Source organism: Scyliorhinus torazame, chromosome 16, assembly GCF_047496885.1.
Source record: "Scyliorhinus torazame isolate Kashiwa2021f chromosome 16, sScyTor2.1, whole genome shotgun sequence".
NCBI lineage: Eukaryota > Metazoa > Chordata > Chondrichthyes > Carcharhiniformes > Scyliorhinidae > Scyliorhinus > Scyliorhinus torazame.
The window spans coordinates 72,316,343-72,340,126 of NC_092722.1; positions in this window are offsets into that span (position 1 = coordinate 72,316,343).

Consider the following 23,784-nt stretch of genomic DNA (forward strand, 5'->3'; position numbering starts at 1 on the left):
GTGGGGGACGGTAAGGTGGTGGACATATACAGGGAGATGAGGGACGAGGGGGAGATCATGGTAGATGAGCTGAAAGGGAAATGGGAAGAAGAACTGGGGGAGGAGATTGAGGAGGGGCTGTGGGCTGATGCCCTACGCAGGGTAAACCCATCGTCCTCGTGTGCCAGGCTAAGCCTGATACAATTTAAGGTGCTACACAGGGCGCATATGACTGGAGCACGGCTTAGTAAATTTTGGGGGGTAGAGGATAGGTGTGCGAGATGCTCGAGAGGCCCAGCGAATCACACCCACATGTTCTGGTCATGCCCGGCACTACAGGGGTTCTGGGTGGGGGTGGCAAAGGTGCTTTCGAAGGTGGTGGGGGTCCGGGTCGAACCAAGCTGGGGGTTGGCTATATTTGGGGTTGCAGAAGAGCCGGGAGTGCAGGAGGCGAGAGAGGCTGACGTGTTGGCCTTTGCGTCCCTTGTAGCCCGGCGCAGGATATTGTTAATGTGGAAGGAAGCCAAACCCCTGGGTGTGGAGACCTGGATAAACGATATGGCAGGGTTCATAAAGTTAGAACGGATTAAGTTCGTGTTAAGGGGTTCGGCTCAGGGGTTCACCAGGCGGTGGCAACCATTTGTCGACTACCTCACAGAAAGATAGAGGAATGGAAAAGAAGTAGATAATAGCAGCAACCCAGGGGGGAGGGGGGAGGGGGGGGGAGGAATCGGACGGACTCTCAGGGATGTTATTGTATATGTATAGGTATTTGGTATATGTAATCGTATATTGGATTATTGGATTGTATTTTTGGAGAGTATTTATTTTGGACAAGGCAGTTGCCATTTAGTTTTGTTTTTTGTTTTTGTTTACATATTATTTATTTGTTTAAAACTGGCCACGGTTATTTATATTGCTTTATTGTTGTGTTAAAAAAACACTACGTATTGTTATGTTTGGCCAAAAAACTTGAATAAAATATATTTTTTAAGAAAGAACATATGGCTGCGATTAGCCGGCCCCAGAGAACACCACTTACACCTGTCCTCCACTCCCGAAAAGAAACCACTCATCCTGGCCTTAGTTCGGTGAGCCCTATATACCGCCTTGAGCTGAATTAGACTGAGTCGTGCACAGGAGGAGGTGGAGTTTACCCTGTGAAGGGCCTCACACCACAAGGTCTCATCCAACGTAGGTCCTAGCCCCCCTCCCTGTGGTACCCTCAATAACGACGCTTGGAGAGTAAACGGTAAAGAAGGCTTTAATAAGCTAAGAACTAGCCTGGTGCCAAGACGGGTGCATACTGGGTACCGCCCATAAGGTGGCCCCTTATATACAGCTTCCAGGTGGGCGGAGATGGAGGCGGAGTCCCCCAGGGTTCCAAGCCTAGTCTTAAAGGGGACATCACCTTACATGATGATAAGGGTACAGTAATACAGTAACCGTTCATCACATTCACCCCCTGTTTTTTAAAAAAGGTCCGGCAGGGGTGAAGTGCCATCATAAGTCCATTCATTTCGGCGGCCTGATTGTCCTCATCGACCTCCTCAGCTCGGGCGGTGGTGTGGCAGACACGGACGTCTTAGTTGAGGGTACGTCCGGGAGCACGGTGGTCGGTGCGTTGGTCCGGGTCAGAGTAGGAGATCGGGGCGCAGGGGAACTAGCTGGGGCTGGGAGTAGCGGTGCTGGCATGGTGTGTAGAGGGGGGGCGCTAGGGGGTGCGCGCGGTCGGTGTCCACCAGCGGGAAGTGGGACCGGGGTGGGGGGGGGTGTTGTGGGTGCCGGATCCCGCAGGGGTCTGTGAGGGAGGGGGCATCTGTAGTGGGGGAACCAGCGGGTGCCAGGTCCCGGAGGGAAACCGTATCTTGCCTGCCGTCGGGGTACTCGACGTAGGCGTATCTGGGGTTCGCATGTAGTAATCGGACCCTCTCGACCAGGGGATCCGTTTTATGGCTCCTCGCCTGTCTCCGGAGAAGAACAGGTCCGGGAGCCGTCAGCCAAGGTGGAAGCGAGACCCTGGAGGTGGAGTTCCTGGGGAAGACAAACAATCGGTTGTGAGGGGTCTCATTCGTGGCCGTGCAGAGGAGTGACCAAATGGAGTGTAGGGCATCGGGTAGGACCTCCTGCCAGCGGGTGGTTGGGAGATTTCTCGACCGTAGGGACAGAAGGACAGCCTTCCACACTGTCGCGTTCTCCCTCTCCACCTGCCCGTTTCCCCGCGGGTTATAACTGGTCGTTCTGCTTGAGGCGATGCCTTTGCTGAGCAGATACTGACGCAGTTCATCGCTCATGAACGATGTACGCCGGTCGCTGTGGATATAAGCGGGGAAACCAAACAGGGTGAAGATGCTGTGGAGTGCCTTAATCACAGTGGCTGAGGTCATGTCGGTGCAGGGAATGGTGAATGAGAAACGGGAGAACTCATAACGGTGAGGAAATAGGCATAACGATTGGTGGACGGGAGGGGCCCCTTGAAGTCCACACTTAGTCGCTCAAAGGGCCCGGAGGCCTTCACGAGACGAGTCTTCTTTGGCTGGTAGAAGTGCGGTTTGCACTCCGCACAGACCTGGCAGGCCCTGACCATGGCCTTGACCTCCTTGGTTAAGTAAGGTAGGTTGCGGGACTTGATAAAGTGGACGAGCCGGGTAACCCCAGGGTGGCAGAGGTCATTGTGGATGGCTTGCAGGCGGTCCTCCTGCGCGTTGGCACATGTGCCGCGGGACAGGGCATCTGGGGGCTCGTTGAGCTCCCCTGGACGATACTTGATATTGTACGTGTAGGTGGAGAGTTCGATCCTCCACCTCAAAATTTTATCGTTTTTTATTTTGCCCCGTTGTACGTTATCGAACATAAAGTCTACCGACCGTTGCTCGGTGACGAGGGTGAACCTCCTACCGGCTAGGTAGTGCCTCCAGTGCCGCACAGCCTCCACAATGGCTTGTGCCTCCTTCTCGACTGCAGACTGCCGAATCTCGGAGACGGTGAGGGTCCGGGAGAAGAATGCTACTGGCCTGCCTGCCTGGTTGAGGGAAGCAGCCAGGACGATGTCTGACGCATCGCTCTCTACCTGGAAGGGGATAGTTTCGTCCACCGCGTGCATTGCGGCCTTGATGATGTCGGCCTTGATGCGGCTGAAGGCCGATCGGGCCTCAGCCGACAGGGGAAATATCGTGGTCTTTATGAGTGGGCGGGCTTTGTCCGCATATTTGGGGACCCACTGGGCGTAATAGGAGAAAAGCCACAAGCACTGTTTGAGGGCCTTGAGGCTGCGGGGGAGAGGGAGTTCCTTAAGGGGGTGCATGCGGTCGGGGTCGGGGCCTAGGATCCCGTTTTCCATGACATAGCCGAGGATGGCCAGCCGGGTTATGTGGAAAACGTATTTTTCCTTGTTGTAGGTCAGGTTGAGGGCTCGGGCGGTCTCGAGGAACTTTCCAAGGTTCGCGTCATGGTCCTGCTGGTCATGGCCGCAGATGGTGACATTGTCCAAGTACGGGTATGTAGCCCGCAAACCGTACTGGTCCACCATTTGATCCATCGCCCTTTGGAAGATGCAGACCCCATTTGTGACGCAGAAGGGGACCCTGAGGAAGTGGAAGAGCCGGCCGGCTGCTTCGAAGGCAGTTTAGGGGCGGTCTTTCGGTCGGATGGGGAGCTGGTGGTAGGCGGATTTGAGATTGACCGTGGAAAATACACGGTTTTGGGCGATCCGATTTACCATTTCTGCTATGCGAGGAAGGGGGTACGCATCAAGCTGCGTGAAGCGGTTTATAATTCACAACCATCCGTTTCTTTTCCCCGGACCGGACTACCACCACTTGCGCTCTCCAAGGGCTGTTGCGAGCCTCGATGACCCCTTCTCCCAGTAAACGCTGGACCTCTGACTTGATAAAAGTCATGTCTTGGGCACTGTACCGCCAGCTCCTGGTGGCGACGGGCTTACAGTCGGGAGTGAGGTTCGCGAATAGAGAGGGGGGGGTGACTTTTAGTGTCGCAAGGCTGCATACCGTGAGGGGGGGCAAGGGTCCGCCGAACTTCAGTGTCAGGCTTCGGTGGCTGCACTGGAAATCCAGTCCGAGCAGCAGGGGAGCGCAGAGGTGAGGGAGGATATACAGTTTGAAACGGGTGTATTCGGCGACCTGGGTCGAGAGATCCGCAATACAATAGCCCTTGATTTGGACCGAGTGGGACCCGGATGCGAGGGCTGTGGTTTGGGACACAGGATGGGTGCGCAAGGAGCAGCGCCTTACCGTCTCAGGATGAATAAAGCTCTCCGTGCTCCCGGAGTCGAAAAGGCATGGCGTGTCGCGCCCGTTGACCTGGACCTTCATCATAGAGTTCTGCAGTTGTTTTGCCCGTGTTTGGTCGAGGGTGACCGCTCACAATTGCGGGTAGTCCGAGTCCTCAGCCGAGTCGGATTCGTAAAATGGCCGCCGCCGTCGGTTGCACGTGTCGGGTCGAGAAGATGGCCGCTGACAAGATGGCCGCCCCCATGATTCGCACGAGGCGGATGACGCGTCAGAAGGGGGCGTGTCGGATCGATGCGCAGCCACATTGCGAGGCCTGCGGGCCTGTGAGCCTGATTTTCGGGCCTGCTGTTCATTGTGTTTCTGGCCCTTGGCCCTGGCCAGGCAGACCCTCACAAAATGCCCCTTTTTCTCGCAGTCGCTACAGATGGTGGAGCAGGCTGGGCAGCGTGGGCGTGGATGCTGGCCCTGCCCGCAGAAGTAGCACGGTATGCCCCCGGTCTGGGCGGGTCGCCGCGCAGTGCAGGACCGTAACGTGGCCAAGTCAGGGGAAGTCCGAGGGGGGCTCGCAGGATCCGCAGGGTACGTGCCCAAATTATGTCGGGCCATTTCCCGCAAGGAGGTGAGCGTTAGCGTGTCCCGGAAGTCCTTTGCCCTGTTTTCAAGTAGCCGCTGCCGGATGTAGGTCGAGTGGATGCTGGACACAAAAGCGTCTCTGATGTGCAAGTTCATATGGATTTCCCCTGTCACATCCTGATGGTCACAGTTCCTGGCGAGCACAGTGAGTTTTTCTACAAATTCGTCTCGTGATTCCCCTGAGCGCTGCCGGCAGGTAGAGAGCAGATGCCGGGCATGTACCTCGTTGATGGGTTTGACAAACCGCTTGCGTAGTAACTCGACCGCCTCTCGTAGGTAGTCACCTTTTCGAGCGTGGCGGAGATTCTGTGACTCACCCGGGCGTGGAGTAGGCGCAGCTTGCGTGGCCCAGGATAGGAGTCCCTGAGGAGACCAGGTTGGCCTCGAAGCATCGGAGCCAGCATTTAAAAATGTCCTTTGCCTCCGGTGTCCGTGCTTCCAGATTGAGCGTCTCTGGTTTTAGACCTGCGTCCATCCTGATGTAGTTTAGCTTATTAAATTGTTGTACCCTCAATAACAACGCTTAGAGAGTAAACGGTAAAGAAGGCTTTAATAAGCTAAGAACTAGCCTGGTGCCGAGACGGGTGCTTACTGGATACCGCCCACAAGGCGATACGGCTCCCAGGTGGGCGGAGCAGGAGGCGGAGTCCCCCAGGATTCCAAGCCCGGTCTTAAAGGGGACATCACCTTACATGATGATAAGGGTACAGTAATCATTCATCACACTCCCATTTTGAATGCACCTCATCCAGTGGGGCTACCTCCATAGACAGGGTCAGCCCCAAGATACCTGAGATTGCCCCCCCCCCCCCCCACAGACCCTGTTAGTGATAGGTTCTTTTCCACAAAGAGGGTTACAGAGCTGAGGGAAATGTAGGAAATGTCTTCCGAATAAAATCAGGTATTTGGAAGTAATGGAATGAGCTCACCCTGTCAGTTGAAACTTCGTCGACGGCTGCTCCAAACTAGCAAACTGCCCCTCCACAGACAGGTCCCCAAAAGCTCTCATGGCCCCTTCCCTCCCACACCCTAAATGTTGTGTCCAGACTCAACAGTACAAATAGGTGGTTATGATAAATAGGCAGCAGCAATGACATGGAGCTCAGTTTAGAACGTTGCTTAAAATTGCCTCCATTTCCTTAAATGGACACCACCACCGGACTCAAAGAGTACCTCACCGGAGAGAAGGGATGTGGGGCCATTGCCAAAGCCCTAAAACCAGGCCCCCTGCAGGAACCCGCCTCTGTCTTTCCCCATATGGAGCTCGGCTCCCCACCCACTCCAGCACCTTCTCCATGTTGGCCGCCCAATAATAAAAGTGCAAGTTGAGTAACACTAGACTCCCCGAATGCCGGTACGTCTGAAGGAATGCCCTATGGATTCTTGGGGTCTTCCCCACCCAAATGGAGGAGGTGACTAATTTATTAATCTCAGCAAAAAAAGATTCAGAAATAAATATAGGGAGAGACTAGTAAAGAACTAAAAACCTCTTGAGAATAGTCATTTTTAGAGTCTGGATCCTATCCGTCAAGGACAGAAGGAGGTTATCCCACTTCTATAAATCAGACCTCACCCTGAGGTTTAAGAGCTGACTCGTCACCAATGTAGAAAGTGGGAAGGAAACTTGTATAATAGGGTTGGATGGATATTAGTTTGTGATTTATGTCTGGCATACCTCATCTCGTGGTGAAATGTCCATGCACTGCTGTTTCATTCTTTTGCGGGGTGGGGGGGGGGGGGGGGGGGGTAGGAAAGGGTCTTTCCTATTTATTCTCTTATTTCTCCTTTTTGCCGTTATCATTTTTGAACCATGGGTAATTAATGGACATGTATCTTTAACACCAGGACATAATTTTTAGTTTGGGTATCAAACAACTAATAACAATATCACCCACAAACTCAGACAGCTTTAGAGAGTTATCATCAGACTCTCAAAACTATGATTAAGCCCATTGCCATATGAATATCCAAAAGGTTGGGACAAGGGATTGAATTTTTTTACTATTTGTCACCAGAGATTCTCCGAACGAATCTATTGGGTTTAGCCCATTTGAGTTCATTTATGGCCACAAAATATGGGGTCCATCAAAATTAATGAAAGAGAGGTTTCTAAAACCAGAGGACAATTCCTCAAAAGTGGATCATGTGTTAACATTCCTGGAAAGGCTCACAGGAGCTTGTCAGGAAGCCCAAGAGCAATTAGAGACCAAGTTTACTGTTGGGAAAGGCATGAATGTTAGGGAAATTGGGGAAATAAGAAGTGATGTCTTTTACATATTACAGAGAAGGAGGTGCTGGAGGTATTGTTATTGAAAATATGGAAACATGTGTCATTTGAAACATGGAAGTCTGGCAATATCTGGTCTGAGAGAAACATGAGAGGATACAGGGAAAGATCCCACAAAGGTTGAACAGCAGCTGCAAAGAGCAGGATTGTAAAATGCAGATATCCTTGGTCAAGCAGGCTTAGCAAATAAGACAAACAGGATTTTGAATGAAGCCAGAAACAGTGGCTCATACCTTCATTGAAAGTAACTATCTTAGTAAGCAGCTGGAAAAGAAAGGATGAGGTTCAGTTGAATTTGGTGACAATTCTAGGTGTGAAATTTTGCTAATACCAGGTAAATTAAGGAAAACTGGAGACTATCAGTCTACGAGAAACATAATTCAAAGCCAAAATCAAAGTCAAAATTATGAGCCGAGGACACACTTGGAAAATAAAACTATAGAAATGACAGGAAGCAAACCAAAAGTAACACCTCTTGAAGTCAAATCATTTTTGAATAGCACAAAGGAACTTTGAACATCACAAAGGACACAATGTAATCAGATCTATGAGATGAGGTTATGTCAAAATGAATACTTAGTTGGATTAGAATGTTTAGATCAATGATATTTTTTACAATCAAAGAAAGTCAAGTTACTTTACAATAAAGTCATAAAAACTAGATAACTGTTAGAAAGAGAATATAAACCTGGAGACCAGAGCAGGAACTACCAGAACCAGAACTCAGAGGGAGAGAGAGATAAGCAGAAAAGGAACAAGCAGCTCAGAGTCAGATTACAGTCAGCTCGGCCATGGGAAAGAGACAGGGCAAAGCAGCCGAGCTAAAATAGCTAATACATCTAAGGAAGACTACAATTTAAAGAATAGGCAGAGTCAGCTCACAGTCAGCTCAGAGACAATCAGCAGAGCCAGCTCTCACAGCTCGGTACATGGGAAAGATAGGACATACCAACCGAGATAACCAGCGAATACATCTAAAGAAGACCAGACTTTAAAAAGAAGATTGATTGTCAAGTTGGGCCTGAAGGTCCCTTCAACCAACCAGAAGGATCCAGAAGCAAGATCTTTTACTTTTCTGTAAAGGCAGTAATTGCAGCATTTAAAAGAAAAAATATAATAATAAAATAACTTAATTTAACCTGAAATAGTGGTTATTCCAAAATCTACTTTACTTACTTAGCAATGCGGGAACCAGGATCGGTGCTACTAAGTGGTAAGTAGATGAAATCTTCGGTGAAGGTGTGGGTTATACCAGGGGATAACTTGAAAACATAGTTTGACCTGAATAGCACCCACTGAAGCATGCATCGGAGTTGGTGAGTGAGAATCCCTGTTCACCATTTAGAATGTCGGCCCTTTTTGGTATAGGGGGACTTCTAAGAATAGTGGTGAGTTTTCAACAACAGTATTAAAGCCCATCGAGATAGATAAATCCCCGAGATCTGATGAAATGTATCCCAGGATGTTGCGGGAGGCAAGGGGGGAAATTGTCGCCCCCCGCCCCCCCCCCCACCCCCCGCCCCCCCCCCAGCTGAGATATTTGAATCATCGACAGCCACAGGAGAATTTGAATCATCGACAGCCACAGGAGAAGTGCCTGAAGATTGGAGGGGAGCAAATGCTGTGCCTTTGTTTAAGAAGGGCTGTAGGGATAAGCTTGGGAACTACAGACCGGTTAGCTTTACTTCTGTTGGGTAAATTGTGAGAAGGTATTCTGAGGGACAGGATCTACAGGCATTTAGACAGGCAAGGGCTAATTAGGCAAAGTCAGCATGGCTTTGTAAGGGGAAAGCCGTGTCTCACAAATTTTTGAAGGGGTAACCAAGAAGGTAGATGAAGGCAGTGCAGTCGATGTTATCTACATGGACTTTAGCAAGGCCTTTGACAAGGTACCTCATGGTAGATTGTTGCAAAAGGTTAAAATCCCACGGAATCCAGGGTGAGGTAGCCAATTGGATACAAAATTGGCTTGGCGACCGAAGACAGAGGGTGGTTGTAGAGGGTTGTTTTTCAAACTGGAGGCCTGTGACCAATGGTGTGCCTCAGGGATTGGTGCTGGGTCCACTGTTATTTGTGATATATCTCAATGATTTGGATGAGAATGTGAGAGGCATGGTTAGTAAGTTTTCAGGTGACACCAAGATTGGTGGCATAGTGGATAGTGAAGAAGGTTATATAAGATTGCAACAGGATCTTGACCAATTGGGCCCGTGGGCCGATGAATGGCAGATGGAGTTTAATTTGGATAAATGTGAGGTGATGCATTTTGGTAGATCAAATCAGTTAATGATAGGAGTTGGGGAGAGTTATAGAACAAAGAGATCTAGGAGTACAGGTTCATAGCTCCTTGAAGGTGGAGTCGCAGGTGGACAGGGTGGTGAAGGAGGCATTCAGCATATTGGGCAGAATATTGAATCCAGGAGTTGGGACGTCTTGTTGAAGTTGTACAAGATATTGGTAAGACCACACATGGACTATTGCGTTCAGTTCTGGTCACCCTATTATAGGAAGGATATTGTTAAATTAGAAAGAGTGCAGAAGAGATTTATGAGGATGCTACCAGGACTTGATGGTCTGAGTTATAAGGAGAGGCTGGATAGGCTGGGACTTTTTTCCCTGGAGCATAGGAAGCTTAGGGGTGATCTTATAGAGGTCTATAAAATAATGAGGGGCATAGATAAGGTAGATAGTCAACATCTTTTCCCAAAGGTAGGGGAGTCTAAAACTAGAGGGCATAGGTTTAAGGTGAGAGGGGAGAGATTCAGAAGGGCCCAGAGGGGCAATTTCTTCACTCAGAGGGTAGTGAGTGTCTGGAATGTGCTGCCAGAGGTAGTAGTAGAGGCGGGTACAATTGTGTTTTTTAAAAAGCATTTAGATAGTTACATGGGTAAGATGGGTATAGCGGGTTATGGGCCAAGTGCGGGCAACTGGGACTAGCTTAATGGTAAAAACTGGGCGGCATGGACTGGTTGGGCCGAAGGGCCTGTTTCCATGCTGTAAACTTCTATGATTCTATGATTCTATGATTCTATGAGTCGCCAGGTATCTTTATGATACCGCCACGAGGTTCAAGTTCAAGTAATGATCAATAACTCAACACACCAATTAGTAAGATTCAAATCAAAGCACATTTATTATACACAGTAAATCACTACTCATGCATAAACTCTACTTTCTAAGCTATTCCTATCACTAACAGGCCAATACTTAGCTTCGGACTGGCCCACCAGGTCAGGGGAACAAATGGCCTTTCGTTCAGGTCCTGAGTCTGCGGGATTCAAAAGCTAGTACGGATTGGTAGCGAGGAGCGCCTGTCTCGTAGCGAGCGTTGACTTGAGACTTACTTTCTTGGAGGCCGCCGGACAGTTCACTCTCAGGGGTTGCTTTGCGTTGCTGAGTGACCCTGTCAAGAAGGACGATTTGAACTTGGGGGCTTTACTTTATAGTCCCCAGGGGCTTCCCGCCCTTCGGGGCGGACCCCGTACCTGGTTTCAAGTGATTGGACTTTGTTCCAATCACTTGGTTCGATTTCTCCAAAGCTGGAGCAGTTCCCTGATCGTTGGGCGGTCTTTAAGTGTCCGTTAACCTCTTTTGTGTTGGCTCCTGCTGGCGCCGAGGATTCTGGCTTGGCTTTGTTTACCTTAAAATGTTTTGATTGTTCCTGGGGATCGCTCATTAATATGTAGATGGCTGCTACATTACTATGCAGATGGCTGCTGGTTTCAGTGCTGTCTGGTTCCTTACAGGTCTTCATACACATGGGGCGACATTTTCCGACCCCCCGCCGGGTCGGAGAATTGCCGGAGGCTGGCGTGAATCCCGCCCCCGCAGGTTGCTGAAGTCTCCGGCACCGGAGATTCAGCGGGGGCGGGAATCGCGCCGCGCCGATTGGCAGGCCCCCCCGCTCGATTCTCCGGCCCAGATGGGCCGAAGTCCCGCCGATAAATTGCCTGTCCCGCCGGCGTAAATTGAACCACCTACCTTACCGGTGGGACAAGGCGGCGCGGGCAGGCTCCGGGGTCGCGGGGTGATCTGGCCCCGGGGGGTGCCCCCACGGTGGCCTGGCCCGCGATCGGGGCCCACCGATCCGCGGGCGGGCCTGTGCCATGGGGGCACTCTTTCCCTTCCGCCTCCGCAACGGTCTCCACCATGGCGGAGGCGGAAGAGACTCCCTCCACTGCGCATGCGTGGGAAACTGTTAGCGGCCGCTGACACTCCCGCGCATGCGCCGCCCGGAGATGTCATTTCCGTGCCAGCTGGCGGGGCACCAAAGGCCTTTTCCGCCAGCTGGCAGGGCGGAAATTCCTCTGGCGTCGGCCTAGCCCCTCCGTCCGGGTGGCTGCTAGTCCCTGGGGTTGGGCTGCTCCCTGGCTGTCCGTGCCCTCGGGGGGGTCCTACATCCACTTGTTGCACCGGAGCACGAGTGTGGTGTACACCAGATTGTGCCCTAGGAGCCTCTTCGCTAAGGTGCCCCACCGAGGTGAGTGCCTCTGAATGGTGGGGGGTGTTGGAGACAGCTGGGAGGTCAGTGTCGTCCCCGGACTGGAGTTCCGGGATGTCCCGGGCTGCGGTTCGAGGGCTTGAGTCGGGATTGACAGTCAAGAGGCTGACAAGTTGCAACCACATGTAAACATTCTGCTCCCCACACACACTCATCCCAGACAACAAGATGGCAGCACGAAGAGTGGTACACCGTTTCACCAAAGCAGAACTGGAGACACTGCTGGACACAGTGGAGGAGAGACGGGCCACCTGTACCAAGCGGTGGGGAGGGGGTTGCTACCCATCGCCATGCACCAGGCCTGGGCGCAGGTGGGAGAGGCCGTGAGCGCCGTGGGCAACATTGCCAGGACCGGCCAGCAGTGCAGGAAGAAACTGCACAACCTCCTCAGGACGGCCAGGGTGAGTAGGCAGCACTGTGCCCCTGCCACTACCCCCCGACCCACACACCCATAACCCCACCCCTCCCTTCCCCCCACCCAGTGGGCGACCGAACCCCTGCCCTGCTCCCATACCGGCCGCCATGGCCGGGTGCCCTGGCCATGAAGGCTGCCAGGTACCCACCCACTGTGCTTCCTGCATTTGATTGCGTTAACACTGTCCATTTACTGTCTCCTGCCTCCCCTCAACCCCCCTCTCCATGGGAGGAGGGCCTACAACCATCAGGAGAGGGAAAAGACCCCTCTCCACCACCCCTTTCATCACCTCCTCCCCACACCTCACCCCTCAAACCGTCACCCCTCCACCATCACCGCTTCACCCCTCCTCTACCACAACAACTTGTGATCCACTCATGCGTCTTGTCTTGTGTCTTGCAGGATCTCCTGGCGATGAGGCGGGCACTTCTGGTGCTTCCCACCTCCGACCCCAACCACATCCCCAGGAGGAGAGCAGCAAGGAGGAGGATACGGGCAGCGAGGGACCCCTCGGCCCTCAGCCAAAGATATCCCGGAGCACCATTCGAGGCCAACACTGACTTCCCAGCACAGCTGTCTCCAACCCCCTCCACCATCCAGAGGCACTCACCTCGTGGCAATGGCGGTCTGTGCCTGGATGCCCCCGACTCAGGGGGGTTGTCGTGCTGGGTGTCCGATGCACAAATGATCCAACATGGCTGCAGATGGTACAACTCTGTTTTATTGTCTTAACAACGGTAACAACTAACTGCGGGCTTGGGTCCGTGCTTCACCAGCTAACCTGTGGACCCAGCCCTATCACTATCTCAGTGAGGCACTCAGCACATGGTGTATGTCTGAGTGGCACGCTGTGAGCTCTGTGCTCTGAGCTATCTCCTGGTAGAACGAGCGGGAACTGTGGTGTTCCCTGTTTTATAGTGCGTGTGCTCTCACTGGTGATTGGCTGCGATGTTATGTGTGCGCTGGTTGGTCCAACTGCCTGACCATCAGTGTGTGTGTGATTGCACCATGATATGCTGATGTGGATATCATGACAGGAGTCACCCCCCCCCCCCCCCCCCCACTCACAGCCCATTCCCTGGTCACCCTCTGCTGCCTCCCCCACCAGGTCTGACAGAAGTCTCCAACCCCCCCCCAGTCAGCACTGCCAGTGGCAGGGCAAGCAGCCCACAGCCACGCCTCTGCATGTTCTACCTCCTCTCTCTCTCCCACTGTGGTGAATGTATTGCTGTAACAATTCACCATGTGCTTATCTGTATTACGCTGTTGCCCATGTGAGCTCCACCTGTGGACCATTGTAGGTATTACCGATGATGTAGCATGTTGGGGCCTGTGTGGGCTCCGCCCCTGGCTCCACCCCTTGAGTGGAGGTAGAAAGAGCCGTCGCCCTGTAAGCGGCTCCCACTAACAGATCAGTCGCAGGCAGGTACTGTTCTAGTTGATTAAAGCCACAGTTTACTTCTGCTCCTGGTTTCGTGTGAATTGATGGTCGCATTACCCACATCAGCCACAGCGCCTCACTCCCGATTATTAAAACCACAAGTCAGGGCAGCTCAGTGGTTAGCACTGCAGTCTCACGGCGCCGAGGTCCCAGGTTCAATCCCGGCTCTGGGTCACTGTCCGTGTGGAGTTTGCACATTCTCCCCGTGTTTGCGTGGGTTTCGCCCCCACAACCCAAAGATGTACAGGTTAGGTGGATTGGCCTCGATAAATTGCCCCTTAATTGGAAAAAATGAATTGGGTACTCTAAATTTATTTATTTTCAAAACACATGTGAAGCTCGCTGCTGGTAATTCGCTTTGGAAGAGGCGGAACATCGCAGAGGCCCCAGAGATTCCGGGTCAGGCTCGCGACTGATATGCGAACGACGTTTACTGTACGTACGGAGGAGAATGCATTGGTGTCACTGTTGAGGCACCAGAGCATGGCATTCTGCCGTGTGCCCGACACAAGCCACGATTTTGGCTTCACGATCGATTCTCCGCCCAATCGCATTTCGCGAGAGTTCAAATAATTTTGTGAGAGGGACAGGTAGAAAGATCGGGCGGGATTCGGCGGGACGCCGAAATCACACACCACACATCGTACCCTGTTATAACCTGCCTACTTACCATTGGCTGGGGACTAATGACTATCCCACAATCCTGTGGGAGTATGAGCTTCCCCAATGAGGGGGGCGGAGAAACCACGAGTAAACTCCTAGTATAAATAAAGCTGGCCAGTTCAGGAACCAGCAGGAAGGAGTGTGCAGCAAGGGAAGTTACTGCTACTGTTATGTATATATGTTATAGTAAATAAATGTTATTACTTTGTATCCTTCAAACTCGTGCTGGATTCTTCGTGGCCCTTACAAAACTGGCGACGAAGGTAAAAGTGAATAGCTGTCTACACTGCTGAAGCCACCTCCCTGGATTTTTGTTGGATACAGGTTGGAAGTTGTTTTCTATTATACCATGCCTCTGTACGGACGTTTGGATGTTTTTGATGCTGCGCTGGAAAGCTGGAACCACTACACACAACGGATGCGTTACTATTTCCGGGCAAACAATATCACCGAAAACGAGCGCCAGGTGGTCATATTGCTCACCGCCTGCGGCCCGCATACGTTTGGGGTGATTAGGAGCCTTACGTACCCAGCTGCGCCGGACACCAAAACGTTTGATGAACTTGTGAATATAGTGGGGCAACATTTTAACCCAACCCCGTCCACGATAGTCCAGCGTTACCGGTTTAATACCGCTGAGAGGACCCCTGGAGAATCCCTTGCCGATTTTCTATCCAGGCTACGCAGGATTGCGGAGTACTGTGACTATGGTGAGACCTTGTCAGAAATGTTACGCGACCGTTTGGTTTGCGGTATTAACAATGCGGCCACCCAGAGAAAGTTGTTAGCGGAGCCAACATTGACTTTTCAACAGGCCATTCAAATAGCATTGTCCCGAGAGAGCGCAGAGCGAGGAGTACAGGAGCTACAGGGAATGGAAGTGCATGCCTTGGGGCGCAACCCCTTCCATCCGAAAACGTCCCCCCGCACTCCTGCGGTACCTTGGGCGAGGCAACGTCCGGACCGACGCCAGTGGCCGTCGGACATTCCTCCCCGAAGGGAGCCTTCTCCAGAGCCAATGGATGAGGAGCCATGTCCGTGTCAGACTTGTAGGCGCCGACCCCGTCGCGGACGGCGGTCCTGAGGGCGCCAGAGGCGCCGTCATTCCGACCGAAACTGGGACCAGCCCAGGGGCCGTAACTGGGACCAGCCCAGAGGCCCTACCTTCCATGTGGATGAACCTGCGGCGACTACTCCTGAGGATGTGGAAACGGAGGACGACTGCCTGTAGCTGCATTGTGTGGCAGCTCCCCGTGTGGCCCCCATTAAGGTGACAGTACGGGTCAATGGCCACCCGCTTGAGATGGAGTTGGATACTGGCGCAGCGGTCTCCGTGATCGCCCAGAGGACATTCGACCGCATCAAGCAGGGTATACAGACCCTTACATTAACCGACTCACAGGCCAGGTTGGCCACCTACACGGGGGAACCACTGGACATTGCAGGAACTACAATGACCCCTGTTGTCTATGGACGCCAGGAGGGGCGTTTCCCACTTATCGTGGTGCGCGGCCATGGGCCCAGCCTGTTGGGTCGGGACTGGTTGCGCCATTTGCGGTTGCAATGGCAGCACATCCTCCAAACAGTTTCTGAAGGGTTGACTGAGGTGCTAGGATGATACCCAGATGTATTCCAGCCTGGTTTGGGGAAAATAAAAGGGGCCGTAGCCCGTATCCAAGTTGAACTAGGAGCCACGCCGCGCTATTTCCGGGCGCGCCCAGTGCCTTACGCCTTGCTCGAGAAGGTAGAAGGGGAGCTCACTCGTTTGGAGAGTTTGGGTATTATCAGGCCCGTCCATTTTGCTGACTGGGCAGCACTAATTGTACCTGTAATGAAGCCAGATGCCACAGTTCGCTTGTGTGGCGACTATAAACTTACAGTGAATACGGTTTCCCGACTCGACCGATATCCAATGCCTCGCATAGAGGATCTCTACGTGAAACGTGCAGGTGGACTCTCGTTCACAAAATTAGATATGAGTCACGCCTACCTGCAGTTGGAGCTGGACCCTGCCTCCCGACCATATGTAATGATTAATACACACCGGGGCCTGTATGAATATACACGGTTGCCCTTTGGAGTATCCTCTGCCTGCGCAATTTTTCAACGTGTTATGGAGGGCATTTTGAGAGGTTCGCCACGTGTGGCTGTCTACCTAGATGACGTTTTGATTACAGGGAGGTCGGAGCAGGAACATTTGGAAAATCTGGAGGCTGTCCTTAGACGCCTTTCGGAGGCTGGAGTCCGGTTACGTCGCACAAAGTGCGTATTTCAGGCAAAGGAAGTAGTCTACCTAGGTTATCGGGTGGGCCGCGACGGTCTGCACCCCGTCGCAGAGAAGGTGCGTGCAATTCAACATGCCCCCACCCCGACTGACACTTCGCAACTTTGTTCTTTTCTCAGTCTCATAAACTATTACGGGAAGTTCCTCCCCAATCTGGCAACTACGCTGGCCCCTTTGCACCTTCTGCTAAAGAAAAATCACACCTGGGTTTGCGGTCAGCCGCAAGAAACCGCTTTCCGGCGGGTAAAGCAACAATTGTCGTTGTCTGGATTACTAACCCACTATGATCCGGGATAGCCTTTGCTCGTCACGTGATGCATCCCCGTATGGTATTGGGGCCGTCCTGTCCCACAAGATGTAGAACGGGGCCGAAAGACCGATAGCTTTCGCCTCCCGCACATTGACTGCAGCGGAGAAAAAGTACGCGCAGATCGAGAAGGAGGGCCTGGCAGTGGTTTTTACGGTGAAACGCTTCCACCAGTACGTGTACGGCCGCCATTTCACCATCGTGACTGATCATAAGCCCCTGCTGGGACTTTTCAGAGAGGATAAGCCAATACCGCCCATTGCTTCTGCACGGATCCAGCGCTGGGCTTTGTTGCTTGCTGCATACGAGTATTCTCTGGAGCACAAACCAGGTACGCAGATAGCAAATGCCGACGCACTGAGCCGATTGCCTTTATCGACCGGCCCCATGTCGACCCCCACGACCGGTGAGGTGGTTGCAACCCTAAATTTTATGGACACCTTGCCTGTCACGGCATCACAGATCCGTGAGTGGACCCAGACGGAGCCAGTCCTGTCAAAGATTCGGCACATAGTCCTGTATGGTGGGCAGCATAGACAGCTCCCAGGCGAGTTGCGGGCATTTTCCTCCAAGCTGTCAGAATTCAGCGTGGAAGACGGCATCCTCTTGTGGGGGACGCGTGTGATTGTCCCGGAAAAAGGCCAGGAGCTGATACTAACAGACTTGCACAATGGGCATCCAGGCGTGACCAAAATGAAAATGTTGGCCCGGAGTTATGTCTGGTGGCCAGGCCTTGACACTGACATTGAGAAGGTGGCCCAAAACTGCTCCATTTGCCAGGAGCATCAGAAGCTTCCGCCGGCCGCGCCCCTACATCACTGGGAATGGCCAGGGCGGCCTTGGGCACGCTTGCATGCAGATTTCGCAGGCCCTTTTCAAGGATCCATGTTCCTTCTACTAATTGACGCCCAGTCCAAATGGCTAGAGGTGCATAAGATGCAGGGGACAACGTCCTGCGCAACAATTGAAAAGATGCGTTTATCGTTTAGTACGCATGGCCTCCCCGAGGTGCTGGTCACGGATAATAGCACTCCATTCACGAGTGAGGAGTTTGCGAGGTTCACGAAGATGAACGGCATCCGCCATATCCCCACTGCCCCATACCACCCAGCTTCAAATGGGTTGGCAGTGCAGACATTCAAAAGAGGCCTAAAGAACCAGTCTCCGGATCAATGGACACGAGACTGGCTCGCTTTTTGTTTACGTACAGGACCACCCCCCATGCAGTGACTGGGGTAGCTCCCGCAGAACTCCTAATGGGCCGGAGACTTCGCACCCGCTTTAGTATGGTTTTCCCGGACATTGGCGCAAAAGTACACCGCACACAAGAACGGCAGGGACAGGGATTTTCTCGGCATCGGCCGATTTGGCAGTTTGCGCCCGGTGACCCAGTGTTCGTTCGGAATTTTGCTGGTGGTGCCCAATGGGTTCCTGGTGTAATCTTTCGCCAAACGGGCCCTATATCTTACCAAGTGCAAGCCCAGGGTCGTCTCCAGTGAAAACATGTAGACCACGTTCGGTCCAGAAGACTATCCCCTCAAAAGATTCCCCGCCCCCGGAGCTCATTTCTACAGCCGCAGAGACCAGAGACAAGGGAAGGTAGTCCTCACAATCTTCCACTTGTGCCTCACTCGAAGCCTGCGTAGGTCGTTACGGGACCGAATGGAGATAGAGACGCTGACATGACGGAGGCAGCAGACTCTGACTCCGAGATGGAGACACAGGATGCATCAGAGGGGGAATCCTCGGGTCCACGGGCCGTGGATGTACAACCGTTGCGCCGTTCATCAGGGAAGCGCCGGTCTCCGTCTCGTTACACGCCGCCTGATCCAACGCCGCGTGCAAATGGTGTCCGGCCTGCGGCTTAACGAGTCCAACGCCCTCCTTCGCCAGTGTCTTCGGTGGATTCCTTGGACTTTGTGGGGGAGGGATGTTATAACCTGCCTACTTACCATTGGCTGGGGACTAATGACTATCGCACAATCCTGTGGGAGTATGAGCTTCCCCAATGAGGGGGGCGGAGAAACCACTAGTAAACTCCTAGTATAAATAAAGCTGGCCAGTTCAGGAACCAGCAGGAAGGAGTATGTAGCAAGGGAAGTTACTGCTACTGTTATGTATATATGTTATAGAAAATAAATGTTATTACTTTGTATTCTTCAAACTCGTGCTGGATTCTTCGTGGCCCTTACAAAACACCCGGTACAGCAGGTGGGGGTAGGAGCAGCCAGGGGGTTGGACGGTCAGAGGGCAGGCCAGCCCCAGGAAGCAGTGATGTCCAGAAGGGTCCCGGGCTTCTGGAACTTCCAGTCCCAGCCACAGTGCAGATGCAGTCAGAGACGCAGGGACCACAGGAGGGGGTGACGGCGGGCACCCTGCACCTGCAGGTGGAGGACTCCATCCGCGTGCAGCAGGGGGTGGTGCCAGTCATGCGTGCCACCCAGGCCGACACCGCACGGGTGGCGTCCGCGGTGGAGGCATTGGGGCGACGGTTTTGGCTATGGATCAGCATGTCCAAGACCTGGGACATTCTGTGTAGGCGGGGGCCAAGGCCCAGGACAGGGCTGACCTCTCACAGACAGCCATGTGCCGGAGCCACCTGGACATTGCACTGGCGCTCTTCAGCATGGCCCAGTCCCAGCAGGCCATGGCTGGGAACTTCGGCGGCTTTGCCCAGGCGCTCGCCAGCATGGCGCAGACAGTGGGCTGGGTGGCCCAGTCCCAGAGGGAGGTGGCCCAATCCCAGAGGGAGGCGGCCCAGTCCCAGAGGGAGGTGGCCCAGTCCCAGAGGGAGGTGGCCCAGTCCCAGAGGGAGGTGACCCAATCCCAGGGGGAGGTGGCCCAGTCCCAGAGGCAGGTGGCCCAGTCCCAGAGGGAGGTGGCCCAGTCCCAGAGGGAAGTGGCCCAGTCCCAGAGGGAGGTGGCCCAGTCCCAGAGGGAGGTGGCCCAGTCCCAGAGGGAGGTGACCCAATCCCAGGGGGAGGTGGCCCAGTCCCAGAGGGAAGTGGCCCAGTCCCAGAGGGAGGGGGCCCAGTCCCAGAGGGATGTGGCCCAGTCCCAGAGGGAAGTGGCCCAGTCCCAGAGGAAGGTGGCCCAGTCGCTGAGGGAGGTGGCCCACTCCCAGAGGGAGGTGGCCAAATTCCAGAGGGAGGTGGCCCAATCCCAGAGGGAGGTGGCCCAATCCCAGAGGGAGGTGGCCCAGTCACTGGCTGATGTGGCACAGGCCCTCACCGTCATGTGGTGCAGTCCCAGATAGAGATGGTCCACTCCCTGTGATCCATTGCCGCGAGCATGCAGACCCTGGTTGAGACAAGAGCGGGCCTCCAGAACTGGCAGCGCCAGGTGACGGGGGGTCCTCAGGGGATGGCTCCTTTCGCACCCCCACCCAATGGAGTGTGAAATATGGAGTGAGAGATTGTTGCTGGGAAACTGCTGGACACGGAGTCAGAACAACCACAGACGTTTATATCACAGGAAGTGTCAATGCGAAAAGGTACATAGAGGCACAAACAGCTTTGAGGAAGTTCTCACGCAGGCATCGAGTCAGAGGAAAGATTGAGACACATCTGAGAGAGAGAGATAGTGACAACACAGGAACGGAGCAGAGAGAGGGAGACCCTCAGACATAAATCATGGAGCAGGACAGCACCTACATCAATATGAGAAACATCAGCAAAGATACAACACCCAGTCCGGGTAAGATAAACCTGGAGACAGAGAGAGAGACAAAACGAGGGAGAGAAAGACAGGGAGAGACAGAGAGGGGAGAGAGGAGACAGAGAGAGGCAGAGATAGAGACAGAGAGTGGGAGAGAGAGAGAGAGACCGAGAAAGAGCGCGAGAGGAGTATAGCAAGAGAGACGGGGAGAAAAACAGGGATCAAGAGAGAGGGCAGGGAATTTTACAGAGAGACAGAGAGAGAGAGATGGAGAGACGGAGAGGTAGAGAAATAGGCAGAGATAGAGAGAGACACAGACTGGGAGAGGGAGAGACGATGAGAGGCAATGAGAAAGAGATTGAGAGAAAGAAAGAGGGTGAGAGAGGGACTGAGAAAGGGAGACAGAGATAGAGAGAGACAGAGTTTGAAAGATGATGTGAGAGTAACAGAGACAGAGAGAGTCAGAGAGATAAAGTTTGAAAGAAGGTGTGAGAGAAGTAGAGAGAGAGAGAGACCGAGAGACAGAGAGGGAGAGAGAGGGAGATATAGAAAGAGAGAGATGACGGAGAGTGAGAGACAGAGAGAGTTTGAGAGATGGTGAGGGACACACGGAGAGGCTTGTTGCCCCAGGATTCAGTTCAGCCTCTCATTCTGATCTTAGTTTGAGGTAAGAGCGAAGGAAATAGGAGAGGAACAGAGGTGTGTCAGAGAGAGAGAGACAGATAGAAAGACAGACACAGAGAGGCAGAGATAGAGAGACAAAGAGAGTCAGACAGGGAGAGAGAGAGGGAGAGAAACAGGGAGAGGAAGAGAGAGTGTTTAATGGGGACAGTGTATCTCTTTGTCTAACTCTGTGATGTATCTTTTTTGTACGTTTTTGATGGGGTCAGTGTAGAGGGAGCTTTACTCTGTATCTAACCCCGTGCTGTACCTGTCCTGGTAGTGTTTGATGGGGACAGTGTAGAGGGAGCTTTACTCTGTATCTAACCCTGTGCTGTACCTGTCCTGGGAGTGTTTGATGGGGACAGTGTAGAGGGAGCATTACTCTGTATCTAACCCCACGCTGTACCTGTCCTGGGAGTGTTTGATGGGGACTGTGTAGAGGGAGATTTACTTTTTATCTAATTGAGGCACGATCAATTTGGCTGGAGATGAAGTTGAATTCAAACTGAGGCTTTATTAGTATCTGAAGTGTGGGCTCCTACAGCAGCTGACGAAATGGCTGCTAGCTGAAGGTCACGCATATTTCTAACCCGGCTCCTGGGCGGAGCTAGCATACAGGGGCCCAGGTGAACCTGCAGTGCAGGTTCTATCATACAACCTCTAATATCAGAACACAGTGGTTTACCACATTCACCCCCTGTTAAAATTGAGTCCGGCGGGGGTGGTGGATAACTATATACAATTCGCAATCTTTAATATTTACAGAACAGTCACAAAAATGTCTCTGGTCATCCGGTGGGCCGGTCAGAGGTTCAGCCGGTCCGGCGCCTTGATCGTCCTCTGAGATCGACGAAGTGGAGCCGGCGATGTTGGTGCTGTCGTGGTCGAAGTTGACTCCGGGAGCGTGCCAAAATCCTCTTCATCGACGGGGTTGGGCAGGGGGAGGACGGACAGTCCTAGGGCGGGTGATGGGGATGGCGGGGGAGGGGAGGGTGGCACCGGGGGTGGTGTGGGGGTGGAACCTGCTGGTGCCAGGTCCCTGAGGGAGACGGTATCCTGGCGGCCGTCGGGGAACGCCACGTAGGCGTACTGTGAGTTTGCGTGGAGCAGGTGCACCCTTTCCCCCAACGGGTCCGCCTTCTGGAGCCGTACATATTTACGGAGAAGCACGGTTCCCGGAGCTGTGAGCCAAGTTGGGAGTGATACCCCGGATGTGGACTTCCTGGGGAAGGCAAAAAGGCGTTCATGCGGTGTACTTTTAGTAGCAGTGCAAAGTAATGAGCGAATGGAAAGAAGTGCATCAGGGAGGACCGCTTGCCAGCGGGAGGCAGGGAGATTTCTGGACCGTAGGGCCAGCTGGATGGCCCTCCAAACCGTCTAATTCTCCCTTTCTACCTGTCCGTTTCCCCGGGGATTGTAGCTTGTCATTCTGCTGGCGGCGAGACCCCTGCTGAGCAGGAACTGACGTAGCTCACCACTCATGAATTAGGATCCCCTGTCACTGTAGGCAGGGAAGCCAAACAGAGTGAAGAAAGAATTAAGGGTTTTAATGACGGTGGCAGACGTCATGGGATGGCGAAGGGGAACCGGGAGTATTCATCGATCACACTGAGGAAATGTGTGTGTCAATCGGAGGAGGGGAGGGGGCCTTTGAAATCCACGCTGAGGCATTCAAAGGGGCGGGAGGCCTTCACCAGGTGCGCGCGGTCCGGCCGGTAGAAGTGAGGTTTGCACTCCGCACAGACCTGGCAGTCCCTGATGATCGTCCTTACTTCCTCGACGGAGTAGGGCAAATTTTGTGCCTTCACGAAGTGGTACAACCGAGTGACCCTTGGGTGACAAAGGCTGTCGTGCAGGGTCCGGAGTCGGTCTACCTGTGCGCTGGCACGTGTACCTCGCGATAGGGCATCTGGGGGCTCGTTGAGTTTGCCAGGGCGACACTTAATCTCGTAGTTATAGGTGGAGAGCTCGATTCTCCACCGCAAAATTTTCTAATTTTTGATCTTGCCCCGCTGTGTGTTGTTGAACATGAAGGCTACCGACCATTGTGAGGAGAGTGAATCTCCTGCCGGCCAGGTAATTGGATTGGATTGGATTTGTTTATTGTCACGTGTACCGAGGTACAGTGATAAGTATTTTTCTGCGAGCAGCTCAACAGATCATTAAGTACATGAGAAGAAAAGGGAATAAAAGAAAATACATAATAGGGCAACACAACATATACAATGTAACTACATAAGCACTGGCATCGGATGAAGCATACAGGGTGTAGTGTTAATGAGGTCAGTCCATAAGAGGGTCATTTAGGAGTCTGGTAACAGCAGGGACGAAGCTGCTTTTGAGTCTGTTCGTGCGTGTTCTCAGACTTCTGTATCTCCTGCCCGATGGAAGAAGTTGGAAGAGTGAGTAAGCCGGGTGGGAGGGATCTTTGATTATACTGCCCGCTTTCCCCAGGCAGCGGGAGGTGTAGATGGAGTCAATGGATGGAAGGCAGGTTTGTGTGATGGACTGGGCGGTGTTCACGACTCTCTGAAGTTTCTTGCGGCCCTGGGCCGAGCAGTTGCCATACCAGGCTGTGATGCAGCCTGATAGGATGCTTTCTATGGTGCATCTGTAAAGGTTGGTCAGGGTTAATGTGGACATGCCGAATTTCCTTAGTTTCCTGAGGAAGTATAGGCACTGTTGTGCTTTCTTGGTGGTAGCG